This window comes from Oryx dammah, unplaced genomic scaffold, assembly GCF_014754425.2.
Source record: "Oryx dammah isolate SB20612 unplaced genomic scaffold, SCBI_Odam_1.1 HiC_scaffold_5, whole genome shotgun sequence".
Taxonomy (NCBI): Eukaryota; Metazoa; Chordata; class Mammalia; order Artiodactyla; family Bovidae; genus Oryx; species Oryx dammah.
In genome coordinates this window covers 18,721,096-18,745,276 of record NW_024070189.1, presented here as the reverse complement: position 1 = coordinate 18,745,276, position 24,181 = coordinate 18,721,096, and positions in this window count along the sequence as shown.

The window sequence follows — 24,181 nt, the reverse complement described above, 5'->3', positions numbered from 1 at the left end:
CTGGACATTTTCTAACATCCTTAGCTGCAATAACTACAGGTGACTAAAAGGGAGAAACATCATATACATTTTGCTACTCATGATAAGTGGAAAAATATTCAGTAGTCTTATTTATTAACTAGCATATATTTGGTACTCAATGCTTGGTGAAAGAATGTGAGGCAGAGAACTTTTAAGAATGGTAGATCATGTCATTGTGCAGCAGAAACTAACAAGATTATAAGGCAATTATCCTCCAATTAAAAAAAAAAAGGAATGATGGGATCAGACCTGGACTAGGATTCTGGAATTGCCACTTACTGGTTATATATGTTTAAATTAATTAAAACATCTAGATCCCAGTTTTCTGATGCATAAAATGGGGCAAGTTTTGTTGAATGTATGCTTAAATATCTGGCAGTATATTCCTCTTAGATGCTGTTGTTGTTCAGTTGCTTAGTCATGTCCAAGTCTTTGCAACACCATAGACTGCATGCCAGGCTTCCTGGTCCCTCACCATTTACCAGAGTTTTCCCAAGTTCATGTCAATTGAATCGGTGATGCCATCCAACTGTCTCATCCTCTGTCACCCTCTTCTCCTTCTGCCTTCAATCTTTCCCAGCATATGGTCTCTTGCAAAGAGCCCTCTTAGATGAGAATACCCTAATTTGAATCTGTTCTGTCCCAAGTTAGCTAAAAATGTGAATAAAGAAATAACCATAAAAAAGGAAAAAAAAGAAATATTACAAATCTTGAATTTAAGGTCATTATATATATCCTTAGTTATTTAGAGGAAGGTCTACCTTATTCAGAAACTTATTCAGAAATATATCAAAAATAGAAAACCAAAATCACTGAGAAAATCATACATATTTTACACTCCTCTTGGCTAAATTTCAGAGATAGTCATTTACCTTCAGGACAAATATTTGAGCCTTCTGGTCTAGATAATTTTGACTAAAAATCTTAAAGGAGCTAAAATAGTGGTTGCAGATCATGGAAAAAACCTCTCTTTCTGGCCATTGAATGCCACAGAATGACCAAATCTGCAACACTCTCCAGCCAAAGTCCACATCACTAATAGCCTTCTGTGACTCATTGTTAAATATTGTTTTTGCAATTGGCTGAATATTTATACCACCCACCCCCCAACCAAATTCAGATAGTGAAATCCTATCCCCCTAGTGTGACAGTATTGGGAGGTAGCGCCTTTGGGTGGTGACTAGGTCATGAATGGAATTAGTACCCTAAAAAACCCCAGCCAGCCCTCATTCTCTTTCAAAAATGTGAGGATAGAGTGGGAAGTTTGCAACCCCAAAAGTGGCCTTCAGCAGATACAAAGCACACTGGCATCCTGATCTTGGACTTCCAGGCTCCAGAATTTTAAGAGGTAGATTTGCATTGCTTATAAGTCTATGGCACTTTGTTATAGCAGCTCAAACTAGCTAATAGTTTCATAGAAATGCTGCCAAATTACCACAAACTGGGTGGCTTAAAGCTGAGGAAATTTATATTCTCGTAATTCTGGAGGCCAGAAATCAGAAATCAAAATATAAGTAGAAGTGTACTCCCTCCAAGAGCTCTCGTGGATAGTCTTTGACTCTTCCAACTTCTAGTTGGCTACATGTGTTCCTTGACTTGGGACTGTATAACTCAATTATGTACCTCCATCTTCACATGATCTACTCTTCCTCTTTGTATCTCAAATACCCCTGAGTTTTGTCTTATAAGAGCACCAGTCATTGTATATAGGGTTCACTTGGATAATCCAGGACGTTGAAATCCTTAACTGAATTATATCTGCAAAGACCCTTTTTCAAAATAAGGCTATCAGTTTAGTTCAATCACTCAGTTGTGTCCTACTCTTCACAACCCCAAGGACTACAGCATGCCAGGATTTCCTCTCCATCACCAACTCCCAGAGCCTTCTCAAACTCATGTCCATCAAGTCAGTGATGCCATCCAATAATCTCATCCACTGTCGTCCCCTTCTTCTCCTGCCTTCAATCTTTCCCAGCATCAGAGTCTTTTCCAATGAGTCAGTTCTTCCCATCAGGTGGCCAAAGTATTGGAGTTTCAGCTTCAGCATCAAGTCTCTCCAGTGAATATTCAGGACCGGTTTCCTTTAGGATTGATTGGTTAAATCTTGCAGTCCAAGGGACTTTCAACAGTATTCTCCAACACCACAGTTCAAAAGCATCAATTCTTCCACACTCAGCTTTCTTTATAGTGCAACTCTCACATCCATACATGACTACTGGAAAAAGCATAGCTTTGACTAGACGGATATTTCATGGCAAAGTAATGTCTCCACTTTTTAATATGCTGTCTAGGTTGGTCATAGATTTTCTTAAGGAGCAAGAATCGTTTAGTTTCATGGCAGCAGTCAACATCTGCAGTGATTTTGGAGTCCCCCAAAATAAAGTCTCTCACTCTTTCCATTGTTTCCCCATCTATTTGCCATGAAGTGAAGGGACCAGATGCCATGGTCTTAGTTTTATGAATGTTGAGTTTTAAGCCAACTTTTTCACTCTTCCCTTTCAATTTCATCAAGAGACTCTTTAGTTCTTCTTAGCTTTCTGCCATAAGGGTGGTGTCATCTGCATATCTTAGATTATTGATATTTCTCCCAGCAATCTTGATTCCAGCTTTTGCTTCATCCAGTGTGGTCTAGTATTCCCATCTCTTTAAGAATTTTCCACAGTTTTTTGTGGCCCACACAGTCAAAGGCCTTGGTGTGGTCGATAAAGCAGAAGTAGATATTTTTCTCAAACTCTCTTGTTTTTTTTGATGATCCAGTGGATGTTTGCAATTTGATCTCTGGTTTCCTTCCCTTTCTAAACCCAGCTTGAACAACTGGAAGTTCATGTATTATGTACTGTTGAAGCCTGGTTTGAAGAATTTTGAGCATCATTTTGCTTGTTGTGAGATGAGTGCAGTTGTGCAGTAGATGGAAATTGTGCTTTGCTTGTAGGGATGCTTCCTAAGGCCCACCTGACTTTGCATTCCAGAATGTTGGGCTCTAGGTGAGTAATTACACCATCTTGGTTATCTGGGTCATGAAGATGTTTTATGTATAGTTCTTTTGTGTATTCTTGCCACCTCTTCTTAATATCTTCTGCTTCTGTTAGGTCCATACCATTTCTGTCCTTTATTGTGCTCATCTTTGCATGAAATGTTCCCTTTTTATCTCTAATTATCTTGAAGAGATCTCTAGTCTTTCCCATTCTGTTGTTTTCCTCTATTTCTTTGCATTGATCACAGAGGAATGTTTTCTTATATCTCCTTGCTATTCTTTGGAACTTTGCATTCAAATGGGTATATCTGTCCTTTTCTCCTTTGCCTTTGCATCTTTTCTTTCCTCAGCTATTTGTAAGGCCTCCTCAGACAGCCATTTCACATATTTTCATTTCTTTTTCTTAGAGATGTTCTTGATCACTGCCTCCTACACAAGGTCCTGAACCTCCCTCCATAGTTCTTCAGGTACTCTATCAGATCTAATCCCTTGAATCTATTTGTCACTTCTACTGTAAAGGATTTGATTTAGGTCATGCCTGAATGGTCTAGTGGTTTTCCATGCTTTCTTCAATTTAAGTCTGAATTTGGCAATAAGGAATTCATGATCTGAACCACAGTCGGCTCCTGGTCTTGTTTTTCCTGACTGTATACAGCTTCTCCATCTTTGGCTGCAAATAATATAATCAATCTGATTTCAGTATTGACCATATGGTGATGTCCATGTGTAGAGTCTTCTCTAGTGTTTATACTCATGGGTTATAGGTGGATGTACATTTTTGGGAGGCCACTTCCCAGCCCACTACAAATATGAAAGAATAACCAAAGAATATTAAGCATTTGAGGAAAATATTATTAATTAAGGGAAATGACTAACATAAAGTTACAGAAAAAGGGATTATGATTTCAGCAATATCATATTAGTTGGTTCACCCCACCTGCAAATGATCAAAAACTGGAAACAAAATACACACACACAATTGCAATTATTTGGTGACAGTGACAGAAAAAAAGCAATAGGATAAGAATATATTTCTTAAAAGAAAGGAAATACATTGGATAAGATTTTGTCTTATGTAAGTTTGGCTAAATTCCAGCAGAAAGCTTATTAAACCTTATTAACTGGAAGAATTGGCAGATGGTTTTGGTTTTACCAAAATAGCTTGAAAATGAGGGAGAAAATCAAGGAGACCAATGGCTAGGAGCAGATGGGGGGAATTCAAAATGTCTATTTAAGATCTTCCCTAATCCTGCATAACATTGGAACTGCACATGTGTAAAGAAAGTCCAATAGTACTGAGGAGAAAGAAACAAGCAAAAAGTCTGGAGGGCTGAAATGATCGGCAAAGACTTTAGCTGCTTCCTATAGCAGGGTTAATGAGATTTGACTTGACTCCAACTTACTAGTTAGCTAGTAAAATAAACAAAAGCATTTTTCAGCGTACTAATATATGCCAGAGTCTCTACAGTATATTATTCAAAACGTTCAATGAAGGACTCCAAGACCTATGAAGGAATATAAATATGAAAGTGTAGTCAAGAGAAAAAAAAAAAAAAAGGTTACCAGTAAGTGACCCTCGAGACTACTCAGATGTTGAAATTAGTAAACAGATTGTAAAGGAATAATTTTTTATTTGCAGATGATGTAATTGTCTACATAGAAATTTCTCAAGACTCTATAAATCGACTGTTATGACCTACAAGTAAACTAAACAAGGTATAAGGATCAATATACATACATAGATTACATGTTAGTAGAAAACAAATAGAAAATAATATAGAAAAATATTTTTAAATTCTTAGGAACAATTTTAAGAAAATAAAAAAGATTTCAGTAAATGTAAATATATATCATGCTCAAGGAATCAAAGACAAAATATTGTTAAGATCTTTATAGATCAGTTCCTTCCCAAATTGACCGATAAATTCAACATATTCTCAATCATAAACCCAGCTAGCTTCTAAAGATAAAAACTTACAATTGTTCTAAAATTCATATTTAGTATCTGAAGTGAATTTTTACAAGAGACTGTGTAGGTGAAATAAAGCTGAGGAATAAAACATGAGAAGGTAGGAGCACTTAGATTATGTGACTTTAAGACCACCTAAGTTACTACTATTCATTCCCTGGTGGCTCCGACGGTAAAGCATCTGCCTGCAATGTAGGAGACCCAGGTTCGATTCCTGGGTCGGGAAGATCCCCTGGAGAAGGAAATGGCACCCTACTCCAGCACTCTTGCCTGGAAAATCCCATGGACGGAGGAGCCTGATAGGCTACAGTCCATGGGGTCGCAAAGAGTCGGACACGACTGAGCGACTTCACTTCAAGTTACTATTAAGACACTGTGGCTCTAGTGCAAGAAAGTGAAATGGATCACTGAAGCACAACGGGAATTCCAGAAATAGGCAAACACATATATGGTTGATCCATCTGAAACATGAAGTCAAACATATTTCAATGGAAAAAGAAAAAAAATATTTTCAACAAATAGTGCCAAAACATCTAGATATTTATTTTTATAAAGGACTCAGTCTCTGATTTATTTACATGCAATATTTAGTTTGAAATGAATTGTAGATGTAAATGTAAATGCTAACACTATAAATACTCCAGAAGAAAATAAAAGTAAAAAAGATTTCCAAGACAGGTCACAGAAAACACGATGAAAGAACAATTATAACTTGGACTTGATTAAAATTAAAATCTTCTGATCATCAAAAAAACTCATATCCAGAATACATATAGATAGCCTAAACCCTACAGTAAAATACAAACAATACAAAAAGTGTACATATGATTTGAAAACACTTTTCACAAAAGATATATGTATATATGTATACACATATATGTATGCATCTTCTATTTAAATTTTTTCTCTGAAGAAATGTCTAATGCACTATTGCTCCAATAACAGGGATGCATTATGCAAGTGAAAGTGAGCACAAAATAAGCGATCCCATTTATATCACATCTGTGTAGCTAGTGAGAGTGAAAGTTATCTTTCCCAATTTGAAAGTCGAATAAAGTGAAAGTCCCTGCCTCAACTCTATTTTTGAGAGGTGCTTCCAATTAAGAGGTTATTATTCTAATGAACAAATTTCTTTTTCAGCAGAAATCTAGTGTGATTCTATACATAGCAATTATTTTCTATATGCTTTGTATTCAGGGTTTGGAGCTTTATTAGGCCTTTGGTACTTTCACAATTTATGTGTCGCTTGATATTTGAAAGATGCCATTTTCTGGCTGGAGCCTGGTCTTGATCATATGAGCAAGGGTCAGTTAACTGGATTGTTACTCTTGAATTTTGAAGCTCCATGGAGTAACTAAAACATAAAAGAACAGAATGAAACTCTTCTAGGTTGGTGGTGACCATGGGGGATGAGAAGAGGGCAGCGTATCAGAATTAATGGCAGCAACTCTAGCAGTAGCATCCTCCATTGATTTCTATGTTGGTCCTTGGCTTTCCACTTCATATCTTTATGTATTTCCTAATCCTGATTCTCCAGTCTTCCCATAATTCAATGTGCTCTCCACTAGCTTTGTAACAAATACCTTTTTTACTTAACCAGAGACAGTTTCTGATATTTGCAACCAGGAATCCTGATTGCACATTATATAAATCTTAATTCAGTTGAGCATGTAAATTTTAAGAAATACTCTTATTTGGACATGGGTAATTCTCAAATTTCCCTCTGTCCACAGCACTTTTTAAAGGCTTTGTTGGTTTGCTTAGAACTGCAGTTGACTAGCTGCTGTAACAGGGCTTCTCCATGCATTGATATGTGCTGTCTTGCACAAGAATTTAGAGGTTGAGGGAAGGAGGCTAGTGTTTGCTACACAGACTTTCTCCTGGCTTCTACAGTACTTTGCATGCATGCTTAGTCACTCAGTCATGTCTGACTCTTTGTTACCTCATGGACTGTAGCTTGCCAGGCTCCTCTGTCCATGGAATTCTCCAGGTAGCCATTTCCTTCTCCAATGGATCTCCCCAGCCCAGGGATGGAACCTGGGTCACCTATATTGCAGGTGGATTCTTTACCATCTGAGCCACCTGGGGAGTCCTCCACAGTGTTTATTGAGTCAGAATTTTTAACAATTATTCAGGTGCATGCCAAAGATGGAATCCACTGCAATACATGTGGATTTACTAATTGGATTTCAAAGTGAGTTGTTTTCTGATAATTTTACCAGATTCTTAGTGCAGGTATGAATAGAAATCTTATTTTTTAATCTGTTGAGAAAAATTGCTATTTGACAGAGGCCCAAGGTATTTCAGTTGCTTTAGACTACTATTTGTGGGAAAAAAGGAATGTAAATAACTTAAGGTTTTTAAAACCAGGCTGTGTAAATGAATTAAGGATTAGGAGATGGTGAGAGAGGAGACTTCAGGATTGCTGGAATCACTGTCCTAATGAGTGGGTTTCTGGGGAAAGCTGATCAGCTGTTTTCCATTTCCATTTATTCCAGACAGAATAAATACAAGTACACTGTTTCAGAGTGAATGTTAAGAGCTGGCGATAAGGTGGATTGAGGGTAGAGGAAATGTCTTCCCCAAATTGCTGTAAATGTGGGAAAGAATACCAGGATGAATGACTGAGGAAAGTTTCTGACTAAAGAACAATAAAGTGGCTTAAATCGTCTGCTCAGTTTCCTTTAAACCCTTGGCACCCAGAATTCAGGAGCTGAGAGGAACATCCAACTTCTTAGCAGCCAAAAAACTATATTAAGGAACACATTTACCACTAAATTGTTACTGAATTTAAAGGAAGCTGATGAATGGCTGGCAAAAGGAGGCTGTCTCATGATGTTCTGAAAGCAAAAACCAGTTAAGAGGGTCAGCAGATCTCTAATTATAATGAAGCAGTTAACACCACTATAATTAAAGCTGTATCAGCATTTCCCTTGCAAAATGCTTTTCGTGAGTTGAAACTCAGCTGTAAAGATTCAATCTGGGCTGAAAGTTGGCATGTAAGGCTCAGGAACTCAGCAAGGGAGGGGCATAGAAGGGAGATTTAAAAAAATTTATTTACCAGACTTTCAAGTACAAAATATAGCCATTAAGCTGTTTTGAGGAAATAATAAATAATACATTCTTTCAAAATTTGAGTGTGTAGGAAACCCCAGGTGCCATAGCCATAGTGAAAGAGAGCATTTAAGTTGTACAGACTGGCAAACAACAAAACAAGTTGAGCTGAAGGATAAGTTTCTGATTCTGTGAGTAGTGTCTATTTTGCAGAGAATATGTAGATGTTGCTAAAAGCATATTTAGTGTTCTTAAATATTTATTTACCCAAGAAATTTAGATGACTCCAATGAAGCTGCAAAACATACACCAGCACAGTGGGTTAGATTAGAAAGGATGCTATATCACTTTATCCCCTCAGACTTCTTTGATAAATAACTTTAATCTAAATGCCCTCATTTCTATGAATGTTAACACTTTAAACAAATGACTTTCTGTATGTTGGCTAATAATGATTTCTTGTGATATAGAAATCTTTATATATATTCCATTTTTGCACCCTAAAATATACAATTAATAATTCATTAAGAAAAACAGTAAGACATTAAGGACCTACTATGCACCAGACAGATGTCTAGAGACTCATTTTAAACTTTATAATGATCGTATTATGCATTAATTTTATTTCAGAATGTTAAACTTGCATTAAAATATAATTGACTTTGTAATGTTTTTGCTTTAATATATATTACTTTGCAATTACTATTACTTTTATTTTTAGTTTGTAGTGTAGGCACTCAAAGGTTCTCTATTTTTAGAGTAGTTAAGATCCAGTTTGCTCATTCTCCTCTAATCTATAACTTTGTTAGGGTCAAGGTGATTGATTAAGCTAAAAAAAAAAAAGCCTCAAATGAAAAACCAGTTGAGATAACTCTCATATTAAGAAAAATTAGTTGAATATTCAATTTATATATATACACATATATTTCTATATAGACAGTTATCTAGAAGAATAATTATCAAGCTGATTAACATGATTAGTGATGGGAGACAAGGAAACGAGAACCCAGATTAAGAATCATAAGAAAGTGACTTTAAACTTTATTGTTACTTTATATTTTTATAAGAGAAATACATTTTTGTATTTTTTTTGTTTAAAAAAACCTTGTTCTAGCAAATCTTAATTATAGGAAGATGTACAGTTAAGTTATACACAGAGAATAATATCATCTGTCACCTTTTATTTGCACTTGTATCTATGGTTTAAGTGACTTCATAACACATGTTAACTCAAAATGAATCTGAAAACTTATTACACAGAACAGAAAGTCATCAATATAATAAAAAGTTTCCACAAACTAATCCAAAAAGATTTTGTATCTTCAACAGTGCCAATAACCTTCCTGCCAAATGTGTGATTGATTACAATTAAGAGAGGAAAAGCTGTAGTAGCTAAGAGATTGGACACATATTGTGTTTCTAGCCTTTTCTAATCCACCATTTCTCCTTGCATGTATTTCAACTGTGCTTGAGTCCACTGTCTTTGTCAGTTTCTCCATTATCAAACTCTTAGGAACACTAATCTTAGTAGCAGCTCTCACTGCCTGTAGGTCACCAGCAGGAGCTAAGTGGCAGTTATTAAAAATCAACAAAAAGTGGAAAGTAGGTTTTAGAGGCTGTGGACATGTGCCAGGTATCTTTAAAATAGGTCCAGCCAATTTGACCTGAATTGAGAAGTTATTACTCTGGAATAGCTTTCTAATAGGGATGTGGCCAATCATGTTTCAATTTAGACAGAGAAATTGAGTTTAGCCAAATAACATGTAGATAATCAAGAATAAAAACTGGGGCCTTCCTGGCTGTCCTGGGATTAAGACTCCATGTTTCCACTGCAGAGGCACAGAGTCAATCTCTGGTCAGAGAACTAAGATCTGCCATGTCACATGGCCAAGACAAACAAACAAATAAAAACAAAAGCAAACTTGAAAATTTCAAACAAGCCATGATAGAAAAAGGAGAAAATGAGTACAGAAACTTCAAAGTACAACCTAATCACAGATTGGCTTGAAGCTCCTCACTTCTCTTTCATTGAGTCTGTTATCCAGTCTGTAACTATGTAGTGACCATCTACTATGTCATTTTTGACATCAGGTCTGAGGATACAAAAAGAAATCAGCCATGATGTGACTTTCGTATTTATGAACCTTAAAATATGTTCTCATTTTCATCAAAACCTCTTGCTGAAAGTTAGTTTGATACAAAACCAGTCAAAGATAAAATTTACTTTAGGATTATCATCTTGTGCCCTTAGCTCTTTGCTCTGATCTCCAAGAACTGATTTTTCCTCTTTAAATGCTCAGTTTCTAACTCCACATATGTTTCATATCAATATTTACACATAAACATATGTGTAAATATGCTCAGACTCAATCCATTAGAGGGTCAGTTCAGTTAGTTCAGTCAGTCAGTTCAGTCGCTCAGTCGTGTCCAACTCTGCGACCCCATGAATTGCAGCACGCCAGGCCTCCCTGTCCATCACCATCTCCTGGAGTTCACTCAGACTCATGTCCATCGAGTCCGTGATGCCATCCAGCCATCTCATCCTCTGTCGTCCCCTTCTCCTCCTGCCCCCAATCCCTCCCAGCATCAGAGTCTTTTCCAATGAGTCAATTCTTTGCATGAGTTGGCCAAAGTACTGGAGTTTCAGCTTTAGCTTCATTCCTTCCAAAGAAATCCCAGAGTTGATCTCCTTCAGAATGGACTGGCTGGATCTCCTTGCAGTCCAAGGGACTCTCAAGAGTCTTCTCCAACACTACAGTTCAAAAACATCAATTCTTTGGTGCTCAGCTTTCTTCACAGTCCAACTCTCACATCCATACATGACCACAAGAAAAACCATAGCCTTGACTAGACGGACCTTAGTCGGCAAAGTTATGTCTCTGCTTTTGAATATACTATCTAGGTTGGTGATAACTTTTCTTCCAAGGAGTAAGCGTCTTTTAATTTCATGGCTGCAATCACCATCTGCAGTGATTTTGGAGCCCCCCAAAATAAAGTCTGACACTGTTTCCCCATCTATTTCCCATGGAGTGATGGGACTGGATGCCATGATCTTCGTTTTCTGAATGTTGAGCTTTAAGCCAACTTTTTCACTCTCCTCTTTCACTTTCATCAAGAGGCTTTTTAGCTCCTCTTCACTTTCTGCCATAAGGGTGGTGTCATCTGCATATCTGAGGTTATTGATATTTCTCCCGGCAATCTTGATTCCAGCTTGTGTTTCTTCCAGTCCAGTGTTTCTCATGATGTACTTTGCAGATAAGTTAAATAAGCAGCGTGACAATATATGGCCTTGATGTACTCCTTTTCCTATTTGGAACCAGTCTGTTGTTCCATGTCCAGGTCTAACTGTTGCTTCCTGACCTGCATACAGATTTCTCAAGAGGCAGGTTAGGTGGTCTGGTATTCCCATCTCTTTCAGAATTTTCCACACTTTATTGTGATCCACACAGTCAAAGGCTTTGGCATAGTCAATAAAGCAGAAAGAGATGTTTTTCTGGAACTCTCTTGCTTTTTCCATGATCCAGCGGATCTTGGCAATTTGATCTCTGGTTCCTCTGCCTTTTCTAAAACCAGCTTGAACATCAGGGAGTTCACGGTTCATGTATTGCTGAAGCCTGGCTTGGAGAATTTTGAGCATTACTTTACTAGCATGTGAGATGAGTGCAATTGTGTGGTAGTTTGAGCATTCTTTGGCATTTCCTTTCTTTGGGATTGGAATGAAAACTGACCTTCTCCAGTCCTGTGGCCACTGCTGAGTTTTCCAAATGTGCTGGCATATTGAGTGCAGCACTTTCACAGCATCATCTTTCAGGATTTGAAACAGCTCAACTGGAATTCCATCACCTCCACTAGCTTTGTTTGTAGTGATGCTTTCTAAGGCTCACTTGACTTCACTTTCCAAGATGTCTGGCCCTAGATTAGTGATCACATCATCATGATTATCTGGGTCGTGAAGATCTTTTTTGTACAGTTTTTCCGTGTATTCTTGCCACCTCTTCTTAATATCTTCTGCTTCTGTTAGGTCCAGACCATTTCTGTCCTTTATTGAGCCCCTCTTTGCATGAAATGTTCCCTTGGTATCTCTAATTTTCTTGAAGAGATCTCTAGTCTTTCCCATTCTGTTGTTTTTCTCTATCTCTTTGCATTGATTGCTGAAGAAGGCTTTCTTATCTCTTCTTGCTATTCTTTGGAACTCTGCATTCAGACTTCTTCTAACTCAGTGAAACCAAACCATGTCTGTGGGGCAACCCAAGATGGGCGGGTCATGGTGGAGAGGTCTTACAGAGGGTTGTCCACTCGAGAAGGGAATGGCAAGCCACTTCAGTATTCTTGCCTTGAGAACCCCATGAAAAAGAAATTCAAAAAAGCAAAATGGCTGTCTGGAGAGGCCTTACAAATAGCTGTGAAAAGAAGAGAGACAAAAAGCAAAGGAGAAAAGGAAAAAGATATAAGCGTCTGAATGCAGAGTTCCATTAGAGGGTAAACAAGGTAATTTGCAGGGAGAGAATTAACACTAAAGCCAACAAAAAAGGAATAGAATAAAATGGAATTGAGTGTGCTAGATAATGAAATGGGGTAGATTTATGGTAGTGTAGGTTAGATGTGTGTGTGTGTGTGTGTGTGTGTGTGTGTGTGTGTGTTAGTCACTTAGTCGTGTCCGACTCTGTGAGACCATGGAGTATGGCTCACCAGGGTCCTCTGCCCACAGGATTTTCCAGGCAAGAACACTGGATTGAGTTGTCATTCCCTTCTCCAGGGAATCTTCCTGACCTAGGGATTGAACCCAGGTCTCCCGCATTACAAGTGGATTTTTACCATCTGAGCCACCATATATATTGAATATAAATAAAAATAAGTATAGATATATGCATATATGTCTCTTGCCAAATAACGCTTTCTTCTGTAGAGGTACTTATATTTTATTTCCAACTGTTTCCAGAATATCATTACCTTCTATTAAAAGAATTTATATTGTTAGTCGACTTCCCTGGTAGTCCAGTGGCTAAGAATTGATATGGTTAGTAAAACATTGGAGGACAGGATGATTACTTTTGGTTTTTAACAAATACCAAGAAGGAACTGCCTATTTTTGCCTATGTATAAGGTCATGATCTCATGGCCTTTATTTAGGAATAGCCCAGTGATTTCTGTGAGATTTTATCCCAGGTAAATAAAAATATGCATCTATCCAAGTCTTTTTAGTGAGGAAATACCTTTAACATGTTGAATAAGATTGCTTGGTTTTTCTGTATTCCCATGTAGAATAACTTGTGTATGAAATACTGCACCAAAAGTGAAAAACAGAATGGCTGTACGGGTACAGAATGACTGTAAGTGTATTGGGTGTTCATCCTGGTGAATGCGTGACTAATTAAGCTGTGGCTCCTTGTTGCTGTCCAGCCTCAGAGACAGTACATACCTTGTATCCCTAGCCTAGGAAAAGATAAAAACTCAAAATTTTTACTATGGTTTTTACTGAATGACTGATCACTTTCACACTATTATAAAGAGGAAAAATCTTAAGTCAAACCTGAAGGGGACCTTGTGTGATTCCATAAGATGCAACCATTGGAGGAAACGAGTTGAACAGTAGACTGGACCTCTCTGTACCATATTTGCAACTTCCTATAAAACTGTAATTCTTTCAAACTAAGTAAAAACTTTTTGAAAATGAAAAAAGAAAACAAAGTCTGAGGATATTTCCAGATAAAGATGCAATAATTGATGGACAGAGAAAAAAAGCATTTCTACTACAGGGCAAAGATAAATTATTTGGTGGTTGATTTCTACCTATGTTCATTTTTGAAGAAAATGTTGTGGCTTGATACAATACAAATTTAAAAATATATGATTACCTTTGTTTTTGTTTTCCTCATTCTAGAAAGCCAACCAATCATCTTAGCTACTGATATTAATACTGTTGTTGTTCTTATTTTAGGTTATAAACTTCCCTGTGCAAAGGGAACGGCAAGCATCTTAGAAATCGCTAATTGTATTCTGCTGGTGCTGTTGGTACCAGGTTGCCCTTTCCAAAGAGAATTCCTGATATTCCAGAAATATCATACCTGATGTTTCTGTTCTAATCTTTTTCTTCCAAGTGAAGTGTAGTGATAGCCATCACTAAATATTAATACTTGCTTTATTTAGTCTTTGTGAAATATTTCATAATCCAGTTTGCAATATGTTTTGAAAATAAAATACTATTTATGTGCTGAGAGTAAAAGGAGAGAGGGTTTAATTATTTCACCAAATGATTAGCAAATTGAGGTGAATTAGAAGTTTCAAATAGCAAATTTTATAACCAGAGTTCTTAAGATTTTGGAAAAGTACAAATATAAAAACTACATTCAGAACTCATGAATAAATAAGTTGAAAAAAATTGAATTTTTAAAATTAAAAAAAAATTTAATAACATATGCTTGTTTGTAAGAGTTTTAAGTGTAAAATTTTCCTTGTATAAACAATCTTACGAAACTGATGCTCTGAACATCCATATTTTAAAGAATTCCTTACCATCTAATTAATTAAATAATAAAAATGTAAGAAACTTAAAAAAAGTATTTAAGAGGATTTTGTAAAATTTCAGACATTTTAGAAAAATTTTATATGAATATGTTCAGTTATCACACTAATCATGCTTTATCCTTCACAGATATCACTGCAGAACACCAGACCCTAATCTTTTCAGGGTTTGTGATAAAGTGGGCTGATTTTCTACCTGATTGTGGCTCTGGGAGTAAGGTACTAGAAATGGGTATCTATTAAGTTTTATTGACTATTCATAAAGGCGTATAATAACCAGCTGGATCCTTTAAACTTCACGGTGGGTGTTCAACTATATTTACCATCAACTCTGCAAACAATATGTATACTTTCATTTCAGGTTAACTAGCAAAAATCATTACCCAAAATTTGTACAATCTTGTTGTTCCAAGCCAAGTTACAATGCACGGGAGACCAAGGAAACAGCACACCCTTACTTTCAAATGGATAGATTTATTTTGGAAGCCCAAACACTTGAAAAATATTCTCCATTTGCATTCTTTTTTTCTGACATAAATGAGCCTGTCCGGTAGAAGCCATCTTACTATGAGGATGGAAAAACATGTTTTTTAACTTTAGGCATTTGTAGAAAATCAACTAGAATAGGAGTGCCAAAAGACAAGTCCCTTGGTAAAATAAAATGTTCAAAATGGTAAAATCAAGACTCGCATCAAATATTAATTGAACATGGGTCAAAAATTGAACTTGGGAGGTTTTGACTAATCAAAGATACTTGATTAACTGAGGGAACTGGTAACATATTATCTGCTGGAATGAAAATTTGACTTAGATTTACTATTACTGTTGATGTTCATTTGCATTGTCATGAAGAGAAATGAGTTGTATTATCAATTTTCTATAATGTAATTCTTAAACAATATTTCAAAAACAATTAAAAATATACATTTCAGTAGAGTCAGATAGTCCTCAGAGAGTCTACTAGTCAGTGAGAGCGTTTCATTGAAAGGAGAACCAGTAATATCTTTTGTCCTTTCTAAGCCTAACAATGTTTGCTGACAAATTTGTCTACTTTGCTCACTGCTTATATTTCTAGTGTGAAGAACTATGCTTTCCTTCTTGTATGTGTTTCAGTTCAGTTGCTCAGTTGTGTCTGACTCTTTGCGACCCCATGAATCGCAGCACACCAGGCCTCCCTGTCCATCACCAAATCCCGGAGTTCACTCAGATTCATATCCATCGAGTCAGTGATGCCATCCAGCCATCTCATCCTCTGTCGTCCCCTTCTCCTCCTGCCCCCAATCCCTCCCAGCATCAGTCTTTTCCAGTGAGTCAACTCTTCACATGAGGTGGCCAAAGTACTGGAGTTTCAGGTTTAGCATCATTTTTTCCAAAGAAGTCCCAGGGCTGATCTCCTCGGAATGGACTGGTTGGATCTCCTTGCAGTCCGAGGGACTCTCAAGAGTCTTCTCCAACACCACAGTTCAAAAGCATCAATTCTTCGGTGCTCAGCCTTCTTCACAGTCCAACTCATTTAAGGTTTATTAAATGAATAGATGAAAGAATTCAAAGAAACCAAAGAAAATCTTTCCAAAACAAAAATGAAACCCAAAGAAATAAGCAAAGAATACTTATACTTTTAAAATTCAGTGCAGTTCAGTTGCTCAGTCAAGTCCAGCTCTTTGCGACCCAATGGACTGCAGGATGCCAGGCTTCCCTGTCCATCATCAGCTCCCAGAACTTGCTCAAACTCATGTCTACAGAGTTGGTGATGCCATTCAACCATCTTATCCTCTGTTGTCCCCTTCTCCTGCCTTCAGTCTTTCCCAGCATCAGGGGTTTTTCCAGTGAGTCAGTTCTTTGCATGAGGTGGCTAAAGTATTGGAGCTTCAACTTTAGCATCAGTCCTTCCAATGAATATTCAGGACTGATTTCCTTTAGGATGGACTGGTTGGATCTCCTTGCAGTCCAAGGGACTCTCAAGAGTCTTCTCCAACACCACAGTTCAAAAGCATCAGTATTTCATTTCTCAGCTTTCTTTACTCTCACATCCATGCATGACTACTGGAAAAACTATAGCTTTGAGTAGATGGACTTTTGTAAGCAAAATAATGTTTCTGCTTTTTAATATGCTGTCTAGGTTGGTCATAGCTTTTCTTCCAAGGAGCAAGTATCTTTTAATATCATGGGTGCAGTCACCGTCTGCAATGATTTTAGAGCCCAAGAAAATAAATTCTCTCACTGTTTCCATTGTTTCCCCATCTATTTGCCATGAAGTGATGGGACCTGATGCCATGATCTTAGTCTTTTGAATGTTGAGTTTTAAGCCAGCTTTTTCACTCTTCTCTTTCACTTTCATCAAGAGGCTCTTTAGTTCCTCTTCACTTTCTGCCATAAGGGTGGTGTCATCTGCATGTCATATCTTCCCTGGTGGCTCAAATAGTAAAGCGTCTGCCTACAATGCAGGAGACCTGGGTTTGATCCCAGGGTTGAGAAGATCCTCTGGAGAAGGAAATGGCAACCCACTCCAGTACTCTTGCCTGGAAAATCCCATGGATGGAGGAGCGTGGTAGGCTACAATCCATGGGGTCATAAGGAGTCAGACATGACTGAGCGACTTTGCTTTGCTTTCTTCTGCATATTTGAGGTTATTGATATTTCTCCCAGCAATCTTGATTCCAGCTTGTGCTTCACCAGCCCTGCATTTCACCTGGCATACTTTGCATATAATGGTGACATTATACAACCTTGAGGTACTCCTTTTCCAATTTGGAACTAGTCTGTTGTTCCATGTCTGGTTCTAACTGTTGCTTCTTGACCTGCCTACAGATTTTCAGGAGGCCAGTAAGGTGATCTGGTATTCCTATCTCTTTAAGAACTTTCCACAGTTTGTTGTGATCCACGAAGTCAAAGCTTTTAGCATAGTCAATGAAGCAGAAGTAGATGTTTTTCTGGAATTCTCTTGCTTTTTCAATGGTCCAGTGGATGTTGGCAATTTAATCTCTGGGCCTCTATACTTATAAATCCAGCTTGAACATCTGGAAGTTCTCAGTTCATGTACTATTTAAGCATAGCTTGGAGAATTTTGAGCATTACTTTCCTAGCATGTGAAATGAGTGCAATTGTGCGGTAGTTTGAACATTGTTTGGCATTGCCTTTCTTTGAGATTGGAATGAAAATTAACCTTTTCCAGTCCTTTGGCCACTCCTGAGCTTTCCAAATTTGCTGGAATATTGACTGTAGCACTTTCACAGCATCACATTTTAGGATTTGAAATAGCTCAGCTGGAATTCCATCACTCCCAAAAGCTTTGTTCATTGTGATGCTTCCTAAGGCCCACTTGATTTCACACTCCAGGATGTCTGGCTCTAGGTGAGTGTTCACACCATTGTGGTTATCTGGGTCATGAAGATCTTTTTTGTATAGTTCTTCTGTGTATTCTTGCCATATTTTCTTCATATCTTCTGCTTCTCTTAGGTCCATACTGTTTCTGTCCCTAATTTTGCTCATCTTTGCATGAAATATTCCATTTGAATCACTAATTTTCTTGAAGAGATCTCTAGTCTTTCCCTTCTATTGAAGTGAAGTCGAAGTGAAGTGAAGTTGCTCAGTCGTGTCTGACTCTTTGCGACCCCATGGACTGTAGCCCACCAGGCTCCTCCATCCATGAAATTTTCTAGGCAAGAGTACTGGAGTGGGTTGCCATTTCCTTCTCCAGGGGATCTTTCTGACCCCGGGATTGAACCCGGGTCTCCTACATTGTGGGCAGACGCTTTACCATCTGAGCCACCAGGGCATCTATTAGTTTCCTCTATTTCTTTGCATTGATCACTCAGGAAAGCTTTCTTATCTCTCTTTGCTCTTTTTTGGAACTCTGAATTCAGATGGATATATCTTTCCTTTTCTCCTTTTGCCTTTAGCTTCTCTTCTCTTCTCAGACAAAATCTGTTTGTCACTACCACTGCATAATTGTTGGGGATTTTATTTAGGTCATACCTGAATGGTCTAGTGATTTTCCCTACTTTCTTCAATTTCAGTCTGAATCTTGCAATAAGGAGTTCATGATCTGAGTCAGTTCCTGGTCTAGTTTTTTCTGACTGTATAGAGCTTCTCCATCTTTGACTGCAGAAATATAATCAATCTGATTTTGGTACTGACCATCTGGTGCTAGCCACATGTAGAATCATCTCTTGTGTATTGGAAGAGGGTGTTTGATATAACCAGTGTGTTCTCTTGGCAAAACTCTGTTAGCCTTTGTCCTGCTTTATTTTTCACTCCGAGGCCAAACTTGACTATTACTCCAGGTATCTCTCGAGTTCCTACTTTTGCATTCCAGTATGACGATAAGGACATCTTTTTTTGGTGTCAGTTCTAGAAGGTCTTGTAAGTCTTCATAGAACCATTCAGTGTTGGCTTCTTCAGCATTAGTGGTTGGGGCATATACTTGGATTATTGTAACATTGAATGGTTTGCCTTGGAAATGAACAGAGGTTACTCTGTTATTTTTTGAGATTGCACCCAAATACTGTATTTTGGACTCTTTTGTTGACTATGAGGGATACTCCATTTCTTCTAAGAAATTCTTCCCACAGTAGTAGATATAATGATCATCTGAATTAAATTTGCCCATTCTGGTCTATTTTATTTCATTGATTCCTAAAGTGTTGATGTTCACTCTTGCCATCTCCCTGTTTGACCACTTCCAATTTACCTTGATTCATGGACCTGACATTCCAGGTTCCTATGCAATATTGTTCTTTATAGCATCAAACTTGACTTCCATCACCAGTCACATCCACAACTGGGCATTCTTTTTGCTTTGGCTCAGCCTCTTCATTCTTTCTGGAGTTATTTCTCCACTGATCTCCAGCAGCATATTGAGCAGCTTCTGACCTGGGGAGTTCATCTTTCAGTATCATATAATTTTGCCTCTTCATACTGTTCATGGAGTTCTCAAGGCAAGAATAGAACAGGGAGAGAACAGAAAGAGAAAAAGGAGAGTAGGGAGGAAACTCAGGTGTATTAATTAAAGTTTAATCAGAAAAGCTCTTTGTACTTTTCCTTGAACTCTCTTTTAGAGATAACTCAATATTTTAGAGAGTAAATAACATTTTTCTCAATGTGGTTGCAGTTGAAGTTCTTTTAGTATTCCTATGGCAAAGTCGGTTTGGGTTAGATTTTTCAGACTGCAAACTGACCAAATAAATGAATACTGAAAAAACAAACATCTGACATCAAGCGGCTACCTAAGGAAATGTCCAGGTGTATGTGATTCAAGTGTATATATGAATGTGGGGTTTTGGAGTTGTATTTGAAAATCCATATTTTTTAATAAGTTTTTTAATGAAGCAAATATAATGCTTTGTGATCAGAACTTTTCATGTGCTGGATATTCTCATAGGACTTGCTTTTAGTTACTGATCCAAAAATATTGTCTAAATCTATATATGGTAAAGAGTGTTACTGTATTTTTAAACAGAATATCCCCCCAAGGACTTTATACGTTTAAACCAGGTTTTCTCAAAGAAATATTATATATTGTCTTCTTTAAAAGTGCTTTATAGTAATCATTATTCACCACGAGTCTCATACAGTACATTGGGGAGTGGGAGGCTTTAATGTGGCTAATAACTATTCAGATTCATTAAATGATTGTTTGAATGAAAATGGTATGTATAATTTTTCATAAATAAATCCTAATACAAGTAAATAAATTCCTGAACACTACATTTACATGCAAAAGATAAATATAGTGACATGACATCATCTATATCTATACAGATAAAGATCTGAATCTGTATCTATATAGATGTCACACTATATCTCATGACCTCAAGATAATATCATGCTTATATCATTTGTAAAATATTAGGGCCAACTTTTACATTTTGATTATTAGGAGCTCTTAGTATTCACCTTAAAACATCAAATAACCTTGTGGATAGACAAAGAAAAGACCATAAAAAGAGTCTTTTACACATTGATTTTTATAAAAGCGTTTTCCTGTAGAATCGATAGATGCATAAAGAAATAGAAGACAATTGATTTTAGAGTATGAGAATGGAGTTTATGAAGACAGCAGCCTCCAACTGCAGTATATCAATACCCCTTTGGGCATTTTTGCAGGTGTTTAGGTGTTAAGACTCCTTTCGAATTTTGAGTTAATTATTGTATTGTGTGAGTGTGTTGCATTCTACTGCTTATTTAAATCATAACTATAACTTGAAATCTGAGTTGTTAGACACAGAAAATTGGATTTGGGGAAAGAATTTTTATTCAGACTCTTCAGGATATTTGCTATATCACAATATTTAAAAATAATTTTTGAAATACTAGTACAGGTTAAGGAATAATCTGCTGTATTATATCTATAATGGCTGGAATAAATTATTTGAATTTTATAATTTAAAATATTCATAGAAGTACTACCACATTTTCAAATTTTTAAATATGAAAATTATATTAGTTTCCTGTTTTAAAAAAAACAATGTATTATCTCTGATGAACTTGTAATAATTTGGAAACATTTTCCTGGACCTTTGAGCATTTGTGTCTGATATATGGGTGTATAGATGGACAGCTGAATTGGTGTATGGACAGATAGATAAATATATAATTGAGAGATAGATAGAAGAAAAGAAGGAGTTTTGGTTAAAAGGGAAGGAACAAATGTTTGTCATCTGTATATTGCTTACAACAAATATGCTTAACAAAAGTTTAGACTTTATTGAACAGCAGTTGTATTTTACAGTACTAAAACTGAGATAAAGATCCTTAAATCCTGAACTCCAAAGTTGTAAGCCACATTTATATGGGTCCCAGTTTCTTTCTATATATCTGACTTGTGGGGAAGTACTATGTGTATCTATTAGATTAGGCCACTATACAAACTCTAGACTCTTGATGAGGAAGATAACAGATGCCATAAGTGTTTCATTATATTAACATTGCTGAATTCATCTTTTCTCTAATATCTGTTCTCTCCACTGAATTCCCCATTTTGTGTGTTTCTATGTTCTTCTTGGGAAAGTCAACAGTAGTTTTGGGCGTCATCTACCTTCTGATGTTCTGTCTCTAATCTTATCCCGGCCAGGCCATTTCTCTTTTATTTCTTATGCTTCACAGTTCCATCTATTTCAGTTCTACACTATTCTCTACTAATATTGTCTGGTTATGACTTTTATTGTGTATCACCTGAACTTTAACAATATTAATAAAATTCATCTCCAATATCAGCACATCCTTAAATCTTGCTAACAGATTTATATGTGAGCATGTTATTTCTCTGTCTCCAAACTTAAAAGGTATGCCTATCTATTATTCACAGAACAAAATACCTCACTTTTAAAATACAGTAAAATAAATAAAATAAAATACCTGCACTATGAAGGCTCTCTAAGGCCTGATCCTTTTCTCCATTTCTAGCCTTTTCCCCACATATCCTCATTCACTTATGTCCTTCTTAGACAACTGAATCCTCGTGGAACGGAATATATTTCCCATACCACAGCTTCAAAGAAAAAGGCTTTTCATTAAATTTTGCATGCTCGACATCAATCTAGTAATTGTAGAACTTGATAATTTAATAAATGGATGAATAAGTGATACTGTTTTAAAAGAAAAATCTCTCTAGGAAACTAACATCTTTTTAAAAATAATATATATTGGGGTATGCTAGATCAAACTATAAATATCATTAGTTCTCTTCCAAATATTGTGAACCTAGAGATGATTAACAAATTACAGATAGCCTATCATCAAAATAATTGAAAGCCTTGAGCTTCAGGGCAAGATGAAACTGAACAAGCATATGAAAAACGTGGCGTTAGTAAGGTTCACTGTGATAATAGAAGTATTTGCCATACTAGATTAAATTGGCTACTTGTTTCATGGGCTGCCATGACAGAGTATCACAAGCTAAGTAACTTAAAACAAATATCTTTTCTCACAGTTCTGGAGGCTAGTTCTGAGAAGAAGGTAATGTCAGTAGGGTTGGTTTTTTTCAGAGGCCTTGCTCTTTGGCTGTTTCCATTCCAGTTGGCTATTTTTTTTTTTGTTTGTTTCCATGCCTGAATTTGTCTTCACTCTGTTCATGACTGGGGCTTCCCAGGTGGCACAGTGTTAATGAATCTGCCTGCCAATGCAGGATTGGGGCGGTCCCCTGGAGTAGGAAATGACTGCCCACTCCAGGATGCATGTCTGGGATGCTGCCTGGGCAAAGAAGCTTGGCAGGCTACAGTTCATGGGGTCAACAAAGAGTCAGACATGACTGCTTGACTGAGCACACCCACACTGTCCATGTCTGTGTCCTGATCTTCCTGTCTTTTATTTTCATTTTAAACACACACACACACACACACACACACACATATATATATATATATTTAAAATTTATGATGTGTTGGTTTCTGCCATGCACAGTGCAAATCAGCCATGGTTATATATACCCTATCTCCCTCCTCTCTCCCCCTCCCATCACTCCAGGTCATCAAATCACCTGACTGGACTCCCTGTGCTATGCAGCAACTCCTTAAGAGTTGTCCGTCTTACACCTGATTGTGCGTGCATCTTGATGCTACTTTCTCCATTTGTCCCACTCGTTCCCTCCCCAACTGTGCCCATGAGTCCATTCTCTACATTTGCCTCTCCATTCCTTCCCTACAAATAGGTTCATCCAACAATTTTTCTAGATCTCATAAATATGCCTCACTATACTATATTTTACTCTTTCTGACTGACTCTATGTCACAGGCTCTAGGTTCATCCACCTCAGTGGAACTGACTCACATTTATTCTTTTTTATGACTGAGTAATATTCCATTGTGCATATATACCATATCCTCTTTTAAAGGTGTTATTCTCATAGGATTAGGGCTTACCCTCATCACTCCATTGTAGCATAGTTTCCTCTTTAAAAAATTGTCTCCAAATAGGTCACATTCTGATGTACTGGGGTTAGGACATCAACACATGAATTGGGTAGGAGGGAGCATACACAATTCAGCCCATACCACATTGAATAACAAGATAATAAAAATAATACTATAAATAGTTGTAACTTTAGTCAGTTGAAACACAGAATATTAGTAGATGGTATTTTACCAAAATTATTTAAATTTTCCATTTTTGAGTTTATGTACAATTAAGAATGTTTATTAGACATCTTGAAAGTGAGGATGCAGTTGATTTTATATTCAACAAGTTCTGTTTGTTGCTCTTATTCAGTTGCTCAGTTGTGTCTGACTCTTTGCAACCCCATGGACTGCAGCACACCAGCTTCCCTGTCTTTCACTGTCTCCCAGAGCTTGCTCAAAATCATGTCCATTGAGTCCGTGATGCCATCCAACCATCTTGTCCTCTGTCATCCCCTTCTCATCCCATGTTCAATCTTTCTCAGCATCAGGATCTTTTCTAATGAGTCAGTTCTTTGCATCAGGTGGCCAAAGTATTGGAGTTTCAACTTCAGCATCAGTCCTTAAATGAACATTCAGAGTTGATTTCCTTTAAGATTGACTGGTTGGATCTCCTTGCAGTCCAAGGGACTGTCAAGAATCTTTTCCAGCACCACAGCTGGAAAGCATCAGTTCTTTAGCACTCAGCCTTCTCTATGGTCCAACTCTCACATCCATACATGACTACTGGAAGAACCATAGCTTGGACTC